Source organism: Cebus imitator, unplaced genomic scaffold (assembly GCF_001604975.1).
Source record: "Cebus imitator isolate Cc_AM_T3 unplaced genomic scaffold, Cebus_imitator-1.0 Scaffold193, whole genome shotgun sequence".
In the NCBI taxonomy this organism is placed as follows: Eukaryota; Metazoa; Chordata; class Mammalia; order Primates; family Cebidae; genus Cebus; species Cebus imitator.
The window spans coordinates 3,394,534-3,406,889 of NW_016107508.1; the positions used below are offsets into that span (position 1 = coordinate 3,394,534).

The window sequence follows — 12,356 nt, forward strand, 5'->3', positions numbered from 1 at the left end:
CTACCTGATTGGCTGCCTTGAGGAACGCGGCCTGGCCGGTGGGAGAGCGGAGTTCGTCCACGGGCCTCTCCTCTTCCAGCTTTGCTCCTCCCAGCTTCGGAAAAGGCGGAGCAGGCGAAATTCTGTGTTCCCAAAGACTAGAGACTTTGCCGGTTCCTGCTCAGTAGCGTAAGTTTTCTTGTATTCTTGGTGTAGTTTTGTTACCGGCAAGGGGTCCCGATCCAGACCTCGAGAGAGGGTTCTTGGATCTTGCGCAAGAAAGAATTCAGGGCGAGTCCGCATAGCAAAGCAAAAGCAAGGTTATTAAGTAAAGTGGTGGAAGCGCAGCTACCCCATTGACAAGAGTAGGGCATTTACGAAAGTAAGGAGAGGAACGCGTCCATCCTAGGTACAGTGCTCGTAAATACCTAGGATAAAAAAAGATCACAGGGAGATGTGCTCTGCTACAAGAGTGACCTGTGATGAGTGTTCTTTGTATTGTAATTGTTTTGGGGCGCCATGAACTGTGCCCCTATAAGATGACAAACTTGATTGATAAATGTTGTGTGTGTTCTAATTCACTGACAGGCCGTTCCCTCTTCTTTCTCCGTTTCCTTGGGCCTCTCTATTCCCTGAGACACAACAGTATTGAAATTAGGTCAATCAATAACCCTGCAATGGGCCTCTAAGTGTTCAAGTGAAAGAAAGAGTCGTGCGTCTCTCACTTTAACTCAAAAACTAGAAATGGTTAAGCTTAGTGAGGAAGACATGTCAGAAGGCAAGATAGGCTGAAAGCTAAGTGGAAAGTTTGTACCAACAAGCCAGTTTGTAAATGCAAAGGAAAAGTTCTTGAAGGAAATTAAACATTTTATTCTAGTGAACACATAAATAATAAGAAAGTGAAACAGTTTATTGCCTATTTGAAGAAAATGTTAGTGGTTTGGATAGAAAATAAAACCAGCTACAACATCGCCTCAAACCAAAACTGAATCCAGAGCAAGGCCCTGATTCTATTCTATTCTATGATGGCTGAGAGAGGCAAGGAAGCTATAGAAGTTTGTAGCTAGAAGAGATTATTTCATGAGGCTTAAGGAAAAAAGCCATCTCCAGAGCATAAAAGGGTAAGATGAGACAGCAAGTGCTGATGGAGAAGCTGCAGCAAGTTATCCGGATCTAGCTAAGATCATTGATGAAGGTGGCCACTGAACAACAGATATTCAATGTAGACAAAACAGCCTTCTATTGGAAGAAGATGCTATCAAGGACTTTCATAGCTAGAAAGGTCAATGTCTGGCTTCAAAGGCCAGGCTCACTCTTTTGTTAGAGGCTAATGCAGATAGTGACTTTAAATTGAAGCCAGTGCTCGTTTACGTTCTATTATAAAAATCTTAGGTCTCTTAAAAGTTACCCTAAATGTAATCTGCCGGTGCTCTGTAAGTGGAATTACAAAGCCTGGATAACAGCACGTCTGTTCACAGCATGGTTTACTGAATATTTTAAGCCCACTGTTGAGGGCTACCGCTCAGAAAAAAAGATCCCTCTCAGAGTATCATTGCTGACTGAAAAAGTGCCTAGTCACCCAAGAGCTCTAATGGAGATGTATAAGGAGATGAATGTCGTTTTCATGTGTGCTAACACAAGATCCATTCTGCAGCCCACAGATCAAGAAGTAATTTTGCCTTTCAAGTCTTATTATTTAAGAAATACATTTTGTAGGGCTATAGCTGCCATAGATAGTTATTCTTCTGATGGATCTGGGAAAAGTAAATGGAAAACCTTCTGGAAAGGATTCACTATTCTATATATCATTAAGAACATTTGTGATTCATGGAAAGAGGTCAAAGTATCAAAATTAATAGGAGTTTGGAAGAAGTTGATTCCAACTCTCATTGATGACTTTGAAGAGTTTAAGACTTCAGTGAAGGAGGTAACTGCAGATGTATTTGGAAATAGCAAGAAAACTAAAATTAGAAGCGGAGCCTGAAGATAGGACTGAATTGTGGCAATCTCATGAGAAACTCGAATGGATGAGCAGTTCTTTCTAATGTATGACCAAAGAAAGTGGTTTCTTGAGATGGAAACTACTCCTGGTGAAGATGCTGGGAACACTGTTGAAATAACAATGAAGGATTTAGAATAGTTCATAAACTTAGTTGATAAAGCAATGGCAGGGTTTGAGAGGATTGACTACAATTTTGAACATTCTACTGTGGATAAAATGCTAGCAAACAGCATCACATGCTACAAGAAATCTTTCATGGAAGGAAGAGTCAATTGATGCAGCAAACTTCATTGTTGTCTTATTTTAAGAAACTGTCACAGCACCTCCCTTTTCAACAACCACCACCCTAATCAATCAGCTGATTGCAGAAAAAAAAAGAAAAACATATTATGACAGAGGGGGACACAAGACAAAATGTTAATAATTGGTGAATTATTGGTGCTAAAGTAAGGGTATGTGAGTGAGTGTTCATGGTACTATTCTTTCAGCTTTTTTGAGGTTTTAGACTTTTCAAAATAAAGAGCTGAGTAAATTATTTTGATTTTAAAATTATGAATTAAAAAGAAATTGGTTTAAGCCAGGTGTAGTGGTGCATCCCTGTAGTCCCAACGATCTAGGAGGATGAAGAGGGAGGATCACTTGGGCTCTGGAGTATGAGTCCACATGGGCAACATAGCAAGATATCATCTTTAAAAAAAAAAAGAAAAAGGAAAGAATTAGATTCTATTTTAATTTTTAAAAATAGGGGAGGGGGAGAGGCCAACCAAGAGCAAAATGATGGCAAAGGTTCCATTACAGTAGTTGGAATATAGGTGTTTTTTTCCTTCTTCTCAATATTCTAATTTTTAAAAATAGTTAAAACAAACTGTTTTAATGTTATTCTCATTTTATAGATGAGAAAACAGATGCAGAAAGATTAATTTGCCAGAGTCACACAGCTAATACTACAGAGCTCATACCTGACTCAGACCTGGCTTGGAGCTCCATAACGTTAACTGGGTGCAGTGGCTCACACCTGTAATTCCAGCACTTTGGGAGGCACAAAACAAGATAAAGAACATTTCCATCACCCCAGAAAATTCATTCATCCCCATTTCCAGTAATTTTTTGTCCCTACCAAGAATACAATTATACTTTAATTAAAAAATTAATTTGCAACTATTTCTTAAATGGGAACCATTCTGGCTCGCTGAGGCTTTTCAGTAAAAATAAGTTTTCATTTATTGTAAAAGTGACTTATGCCTGAGCCATTATAATTCATCTAGCACCAAAAGACATACATATGTATAAGCATTCTACATGGGTGAAACAGTTTGGATATTTGTCTCCACCCAAATCTTATAGTTGAATTGTAATCCCCAATGCTGGAGCTGGGGCCTGGTGGAAGGTGTTTGGATCATGGGGGCAGGTTCTTCATATATGGCTTGGGCCATCCCCTTTGTAATAAGTGAGCTCTCACTCTGAGTTCATGCAAGATCTGGTGGTTTAAAAGTGTGTGACACCTCCCCTCAACTCCCTCTGGCTCTTGCTTTCACCTTGTGATGTGCTTGCTCCCCTTCCACCTTCTGCCATGATTGTAAGCCTCCTGAGGCCTACCTAGCAGCTGAGCAGATGCCAGCACCATGCTTCTTGTAAAGCCTGCAGAACTGCGAGCCAATCAAACCTCTATTTTTAAATAAATTACCGAGTCTCAGATATTTCTTTATAGCAATGCAAGAATGGCCTAATATAATGAAGTCTTCCTTTACCACTGTTTCATAAGTTGCCTCTTTCACTCAACAATACCTAATGAACCATTCTCCATTGCCAATAAATATGAATCTATAACCAGGGATAGATCCAGGCTATTTCGGTACCTAAAGCTTACATAATTGGTGGGCACAAAGCTTAAACAAAGAGAGTTATAATACAAAATACCAGTAACACTACAATGTCACCCCAAACCAGGAGAAGTATGGCAGAGGGAAGCCAGATTGGAAAGCAATTAAAAGACAACAGCCTTAATCAGTTGCTCTTAGAAGAACTTACTTTTGCAAATAACAACAACAATAATGTGAACAATGGCTAGAGCTGCTCTTAGGGTCTTGGAAGGAGCCAGTGCAAGCAAGGGTCCCTGAACTCAGGCTTCTTTTGCTTCAGGGTAAAGCCATTTCTGCCTCTATCATCAGTGGCTATATATAATTCTTTATATGGAGGTATAAAGTTTTATTTATTTGGCCGGGCGAGTTTGCTCACACCTGTAAATCCAGCACTTTGGGAGGCTGAGGTGGGTGGATCACGAGGTCAGGAGTTCAAGATCAGCCTGACCAACATGATGAAACTCTGTCTCTACTAAAAGTACAAAAATTAGCTGGACATGGTGGCATGCACCTGTAATGCCAGCTATTTGGGAGGCTAAGGCAGGAGAATCACTTGAACCTGGTAGGTGGAGGTTGCAGTGAGCTGAGAGCATGCCACTGCACTCCAGCCTGGGTGACAGAATGAGACTCCATGTCAAAAAATAAAAGTTATTTATTCAGCTTTTGCTACTTTAAACTTTTGCTGTGTCAAACTAAATAACAAACTGAGAAAAGCCCCCTAAAAGAAAATGACATTGAGTCAAGGAGGATCCCAAGATGGCTGAATAAGAGGCAGCTCTGGAAAGCAGCTCCCAGCGAGAGAGACACAGAAGCTGAGTGGTCTCCACAATTCCAAATGAGGTACCAGTTTCATTTTGTGGGCCTGGTTGGACAGTGTGTATAAACCAAATAGGGCAAGCTGAGGCAAGGTGGGGCACTGCCCCACCCAGGAGGTGTGTGCAACCAACTGGAGGACGAGGGGATCTCCCACTCTGGGACTTCAGTTCGGATACAGCCCTCCACCCAAGCCCTCTACAACCCACGGAACAGAAGATCTTCACCAGACTGAAAAGCCTCAGTGAGCTGCCTGAACAGGGCAGAGTATCAACTTCGGCCAGCACTGGGGCTGTCAGCATAGATCTAAGCGGAAGCATTGGCTGACGTGAAAGCCAGAAAGCTGGCTGGATGGAGCCACCAGCCCCCCAGAAAGAAGGGGAACTGAAAATCAGGGAAACAGCCCATACGGCAGGACAGGTCCCCCCTGCACAAAGCCCAGCAGGCTAAAGACTCTCACTCCAGAGTTTCACACCCAGAATATCAGTTAGAGAGCAACCAGGAATGATCGAGCTCGGGGGTGGGGGGAAGGGCAGCCGCCATTGCAGAAGCTGGCCTAATTTTCCTGAGTAAATAAAGGACGCAGCAGCTCTACTGAATCCCTTTGAAATCTGGCACAAGACAAGGATGCCCTCTCTCACCACTTCTATTCAACATAGTATTGGAAGCTCTAGCCAGAGCAATCAAGCAAGAAAAAGAAATAAAGGGTATTCAGTTAGGAAAAGAGGAAGCCAAATTGTCTCTATTTGCAGATGACATGATTGTATATTTAGAAGACCCCATCGTCTCAGCCCAAAATCTCCTGAAACTGATAAGCAACTTCAGCAAAGTCTCAGGATACAAAATCAATGTGCAGAAATCACAAGCATTTCTATACACCAATAACAGACAAAAAGAGAGCCAAATCAGAAGTGAACTCCCATTCACAATTGCTACAAAGAGAATAAAATTACTAGGAATACAACTAACAAAGGATGTAAAGGACCTCTTCAAGGAGAACTACAACTCACTGCTCAATGAAATAAGAGAGGACACAAACAATGGAAAAACATTCCATGCTCATGGTTGGGAAGTATCAACATCTTGAAAATGGCCATACAGCTCAAAGTAATTTATAGATTCAGTGCTATCTCCATCAAGCTACCAATGACCTTCTTCACAGAACTGGAAAAGACCACTTCAAACTTCATATGGAACCAAAAGAGAGCCTGCATAACCAAAAGAATCCTAAGCAAAAAGAACAAAGCTGGAGGCATCATGTTGCCTGACTTCAAACTATACTACAAGGCCACAGTAATCAAAACAGCATGGTACTGGTACCAAAACAGAGACATTGATCGATGGAACAGAACAGAGGCTTCAGAAGCAATACCACACATCTACAATCATCTGATCTTTGACAAACCTGAGAAAAACAAGCAATGGGGAAAGGATTCCCTGCTTAATAAATGATGTTTGGAAAACTGGCTAACAGATTCCCTGTTTAATAAATGATGTTGGGAAAACTGGCTCGTAGAAAGCAGAAACTGGACCCCTTACTGACACCTTACACTCAAATTAACTCCAGATGGATTAAAGATCTAAACATAAGACCTAACACCATAAAAACCCTAAAAGAAAACCGAGGCAAAACCTTTCAGGACGATAGGCATAGGCAAGGACTTCATGGCTAAAACACTGAAAGCAATGGCAACGAAAGCCAAAATAGACAAATGGAATCTAATTAAACTGCACAGCTTCTGTACAGCAAAGGAAATAATCATTAGAGTGAACCAGCAACCAACAGAATGGGAAAAAATTTTTGCAATCTACCCATCTGACAAAGGGCTAATATTCAGAATCTACAAAGAACTAAAGCAGATTTACAAGAAAAAAATAAACTCATTCAAAAGTGGGTGAAGGATATAAATGGACACTTTACAAAACAAGACATCTATGAGGCCAAGAAACATATGAAAAAATGCTCATCATCACTGGTCATTAGAGAAATGGAAATCAAAACCACATTGAGATACCATCTCATGCCAGTTAGAATAGCAATTATTAAAAAATCTGGAGACAACAGATGCTGGAGAGGATGTGGAGAAATAGGAACACTTTTACACTGTTGGTGGAAGTGCAAATTAGTGCAACCATTGTGGAAGACAGTGTGGCGATTCCTCAAAGACCTAGAAATAGAAATAGCATTTGACCCAGCAATCCCATTACTGATATATGCCCAAAGAATTATAAATTGTTCTATTATAAAGACACATGTACACATATGTTCATTGCAGCACTGTTTACAATAGCAAAGACCTGGAACCAACCCAAATGTCCATCAACGATAGACTGGATAAAGAAAATGTGGCACATATACACCATGGAATACTACGCAGCCATAAAAAATGATGAGTTAGTGTCCTTCATAGGCACATGGATGAATCTGGAAACCATCATCCTCAGCAAACTGACACAAGATCAGAAAACCAAACACCACGTTATCACTCACAGGCAGATGTTGAACAATTAGAACACGTGGACACAGGGAGGGGAGCATCACATACTGCGGTCAGTTGGGGGGGGTAGGGGAGGGACAGCAGGGGAAGGGGAGGGTGGGGAGGGATAACGAGGGGAGAAATACCAGATATAGGTGATTGGGGGATGAAGGCAGCAAACCACCTTGCCATGTATGTACCTATGCAACAATCCTGCATGATCTGCACATGTACTCCAGAACCTAAAGTACAATTAAAAAAAAAAAAAGAAAATGACAGTCAATAATAAAATGTGAACAAATTACTGAATAACGTTACTAAAAACATCAGCAAGTGGCAGGAAGAGGACCTCTAAGCCTTTTGAACTAGACTAGAAACATAAAAGGACCTTTAAAAGCTGTCATTCCAGAAGATTTGATAGATTCTTTTGTCTCAAACATAGTTTGATATATAAATGAACTTATGTATAATATCATTATTCTCGAGGTAAATTTGTGGCATATATATAAAGAAAATGATATTTATTTGAGAATAGGACATTGCAGTGGGAAAATTCATGCCATAGTAAACTATGTACATATTCAAGGATGTAGAGGAAGACAAAGGAAAAGTGAAGACAATTATGTAATTGTTTTGAAATAACCATCTTTAGCTGCAAGAATTAATAGCAAGGGTGACACCAGTCCGAGGTTGGGCAGGCAGTTTCTGTGCAGATAAGCTCACAGAATTATTTTTTGTGTAAGATTGTGATGGCCTTTGTGCAAGATTGCAATTTTTGCAGATGATGGTTTTGTTCTCAGGCATACAAAAGCATTAGAACCCTCTCTTCATGGGCGTCCCCCACTCTGTGAGAGTTTGGGTGTTGTTTTTTTAAACACAAGCAACTCCATTTTGACTCTGACTGCTTTGATAGTGTCATCAAAAACACGGCGATCAATATTCGTGTGCAGATATTTGTGCACATCTCTGGTTCTTTTCTTGTGATGAGTTCAAAGAAGTAAAATTTCTGAACCAAATGAACTTTCACCACATGGTGTCAAATTGCTGACTAGAAAGTTTGGGTTAGAACACACCGTAACCAGCAGTGAATGAGAATCATTGTTCCTTGCCCCATGCAAACACTGCGTGTGCCAGTTATTTGCTTCCTGAGGCAGATCACAAGGACGCAGTCACTCAGCTCTGTTTCATACTCTGCTGTGAAACCTCAAGGATAGAAAGCTGATGACTCTATGCCCCTGGTTTCCCCATAAGCTGGTTCTTAAATGATCTGAATTGTGCCAAGCTGACTCCCCTGTGCAAGGATGGGAAAGTGGAAGGGACACGGGGGCTGTGCTTCTGCTTCTTCTACTGCCAAATATTGTAGTGGGGACTTGGTTTTCTGCAGTAGCAGAAGCAGAGTCCCAGAATCCAGTTCTTACCTTATTGTGTGAGATGCAGAAGTGGGGCGTCATTTTACTGGCATAGATGACCCAGAGCCAACAGGTGTGGCAATGGCTTCCCAATACCCCAGTTTTGTGATCATGGCACTGGCTGAAGCATTCCTGGTGGCCCACTTCTAGGGTGGGGCCCCATTCTGGGGGTGGGGCCATTCCTGTAACATTAGCCTAGACCCTCCTCCTCCAATCCTAGAACAATCTTATAGTCACCTAATTCCCTGTATCAAAACCCACTCTGCTTAAGTTGTCTGGAGTGACTTCTGTTATCTGCAACTGTACTCTGGCTAATAGATGCAGGTGACACACTTACAAAATGTTCCCTCCTATAAACAATTCTTTTACTATTAGTAAGATTGGCCATATTTTTAAATGTTCATTAGTCATGTGTAATTCTGTCATTTGGGAGTTCCTTTATAAAGGCAGTTCCTTTTAAAAATTGATTCATAAGAGAAACTGTCTTTGAGTTGGGGATATTAATTGTGCAAAGGTATTATTTTGTTTGTTTTGTTTTCTCCTCAGTAGGTCACCTGTCTCTTAACCTTCATGTTAAATCCATTTTTAACCAAGAGGGACTTTGTTCATGGTGCTATTTTTACTTTCATTTTTACAGGCAGGGTTTTGCTCTGTCGGCTAGGCTGGAATGCAGTGGTTGGGTCATGACCCACTGCAGCTGTTACTGGAAAGAGGTCCTGATCCAGATCCCAAGAGAGGGCTCTCGGTTATCACCCAAGAAAAAATTTGAGGTGAATCCATAAAGTGAGAGCAAATTTATTAAGAAAGTAAGGGAATAAAAGAATGGCTATTCCATTGTCAGAGCAGCAGCGTCGGCTGCTTGACTGATAATGCTTATACTTATTTCTTGATTATATGCTAAACAAGTGTATTATTAATGAGTTTTCGAGGAAAGGGATGGGCAGTTTTTGGAACTGAGGATTCCTTCCCCTTTTAGACTGTATAGGGTAACTTCCTGATGTTGCCATGGCATTTGTAAATGGTCATGGTGTTGCTGGGAGTGTCTTTAGCATGCTAATGCATTATAGTTAGTATATAATGAGCAATGAGGATGACCAGAGGTCACTCTCCTCACCATCTTGCTTTGGGTGAGTTTGGGCCATCTTGTTTACTGCATGCTATTTTATCAGCAAGGTCTTTGTGAACTGTATCTTGTGCCCATCTCCCATCTCTTCCTGTGACTAAGAATGCATAACCTCCTAGGAATGCAGCCCAGTAGGTCTCAGTACTTTACCCAGCTCCTATTCAAGATGAAGTCACTCTGGTTCAAATGCTTCTGACATATTTTCCCCCCTTCCTTTTACAAGGGACCTTAGGATTAAGGGTTGTAGGGGTATGTAGATCCATCTTCTGTAACTTCTTCAGGCTGAATAGGGGCAATGATTTTTCTGCCTAACTATTAGGGTCTCTTGTATTTAGGGTAGAGTGGAGCTCCGTCAGAAAGTATTGGTATGGCAAGGACCATTCATAACTCTTGAGTTCCATAAAAAGGTAATATCTGGAAGATTAATTAAGTGTTCAATTTAAGAAAACATTGAGTAAGCTCACTCTACATTTCTATACAAAGAGTACAACAGCAATATACTCCACAACAGTAAAGTAAAGTAAGCAAAATTATTCCAAGTAAACTAAATAAGAAGGCTTTCCAGGAACTGGGCAATTGTTGGAACCAAGCTGATATGGGGTCTCTAGCTGATTCCAATATGTGCCCAGAATTAGACTATTGATCTAGATTTTTACATTACCCATCCCCCTTGTTTCCTCTGAGCTGCAGGCAGAGATCACTGATTGGTTCACAGGAAAAAGCAGGGTCAGTTTAAATCGCAGACAAATATTCAAAAACAACTGATGAGACTAGAATTTAATAACAGGTGTACCATAGTTTTTGAAACACAACTTTTCTCTCTCCAGTCCTCATTTTTATTTAAAACATATCATAATCATGACAGATTTGGTTTATTATACTTGGCCTGATTATTTGTATACAGTGAAGTAAGAATGATTCTATTTCACATAGGCTTTTTAAATTGGCTTTGATGGAATTATCTTTCATAAAAGGAATCTCAGATAAGCCTTTTTTTTTTTTTTTTTTTAAGATGGAGTCTCGCTCTGTTGCCAGGCTAGAGTGCAGTGGAATGATCTTGGCTTACTGCAACCTCTGCCTCCTGGGTCCAAATAATTCTCCTGCCTCAGCCTCCCACGTAGCTGGGACTATAGGCATGTGCCACCGTGCCCAGCTAATTTTTGTATTTTTAGTAGAGATGGGGTTTCACCATGTTGGCCAGTATGGCCTCAATCTATTGACCTCATAATCTGACTGCCTTGTCTCCCAAAGTGCTGGGATTATAAGCGTGAGCCACTGCACCCAGCCAAGACTTTTTTAAAGCTGAGTCCAGCCATGGGTTGGTAACAAATACTTATGGATTTGGGTGAATTCTTCTTAAGAGATTTCAAGGTAAGTTGGGGCTTCCGGGCCCATCGGAAAGTGACATTCTTTGGTCAGGAACCCTGTACAGTGACTGTGTAGGCAAGGTATGAGGCTAGTTTTCCCAAGGGGCTTTTATTGGCTCTGTAAGTCAAGTTTCATTCCTTAAAGGAAAGTATATCATTACAGTCAAAGCCTTGGTAAAATAGCCATGGAGCCTAGTCTCCAATTGTGTCCAGTTGCAAAATAAAATGGATTCTTATTGTACTTACGCAGATAGCTATGTTGATGTAAATTAAGAATATACAGTTTCCAAATTCTGGAGAAATCAGGTAGAGAAGCAAATATACTCCAAATTTTGTTTACAGGAATATACTTTACTCAATTATCAAAAGTTGTAAATAGCTTAAAATAACAGTTTTTTGGCTCTGTAAAAGATCAGCAACGTTTTAAGCAAAAAGTCAAAAAGATTGTTTCAGACTTCTATTAGTTTAGTTCATGCAGTTAACTCCTGTTCTGTTTGATGCTCATGAACATTTCAGCTCTCCATAAAAGTCCTGAAAGATTTTCTCTATTATAATGTCACAATGTTCAAAGTTATCAAAAACCTGCTTTTAAAAGCATCTGTCAAAATCCTATAGCTAATTAAGGAGATAACAATTGCCTGTGGATGACAAAAAGTTTTGGAACGGCCACTATTACAGCCGCAATTGGCTAGGAATTTTGGTTCCTTCTATGGCATTCAACAATTTAATATAACAATTATAACCATTAATAATATACACTAAGTCATATGATGATTATATAAGTTTTCCATAATTTTGGAGGACATACCAATAACTTTAATTATACAGATACAGCCCAAAGAAAGCCAAACACCTCACTATTTAACCATGCTTCCTGTATGATTGTTATACCAAATAAGCCAGATATGTCATTTTTGAACTTTAGGAGACCTAATAGCTAAAAGATTAATTAGGAGATCAGAAGAAGACGTAATTTATAATTTGATTTTGGAAAGTTTGTCAAATATCAAAGATTTAAAACATTTGATATTATAAAACCAAACTGCAGGTCACCATAAGTCATTTACTTAGCTGAAACAATAACTCGGAATTTTTTAAAAGGCAAAACCTTCACTCATTAACAGAGGGAAGATGTAGCTTTCCAGACAATCTCTTTCCTTTCCCTTTTTTTGTCTATAGTTTATTCAAAAGGCAAAAAAAAATCTTTCATTTTTTAAAATATAACGTGAAAATTGGCCGGGTGTGGTGGCTCACGGCTGTAATCCCAGAACTTTGGGAGGCTGAGGTGGGTGGATTACCTGAGGTCAAGAGTTTGAGACCAGCCTGG

The 12,356-nt window shown here is 40.2% G+C and overlaps 1 long non-coding RNA gene across 5 annotated transcripts in view; it reads left to right on the plus strand.

Annotated features, from left to right (window-relative positions):
* The first annotated feature begins 11 nt into the window (after positions 1 to 11).
* The window catches only part of LOC108316872, a 37,205-nt gene continuing 24,860 nt past the window's right edge, over positions 12 to 12,356 (plus strand). For 3 of the 5 annotated variants that reach the window (XR_005203186.1, XR_005203187.1, XR_005203184.1), the window contains exon 1: positions 13 to 168. This is a non-coding gene — a long non-coding RNA (uncharacterized LOC108316872). Of the gene's footprint in view, positions 169 to 9,176; positions 9,310 to 12,356 lie in introns of all 5 variants that reach the window. The other 2 variants (XR_001830483.2, XR_005203185.1) reach the window with 2 other exon arrangements.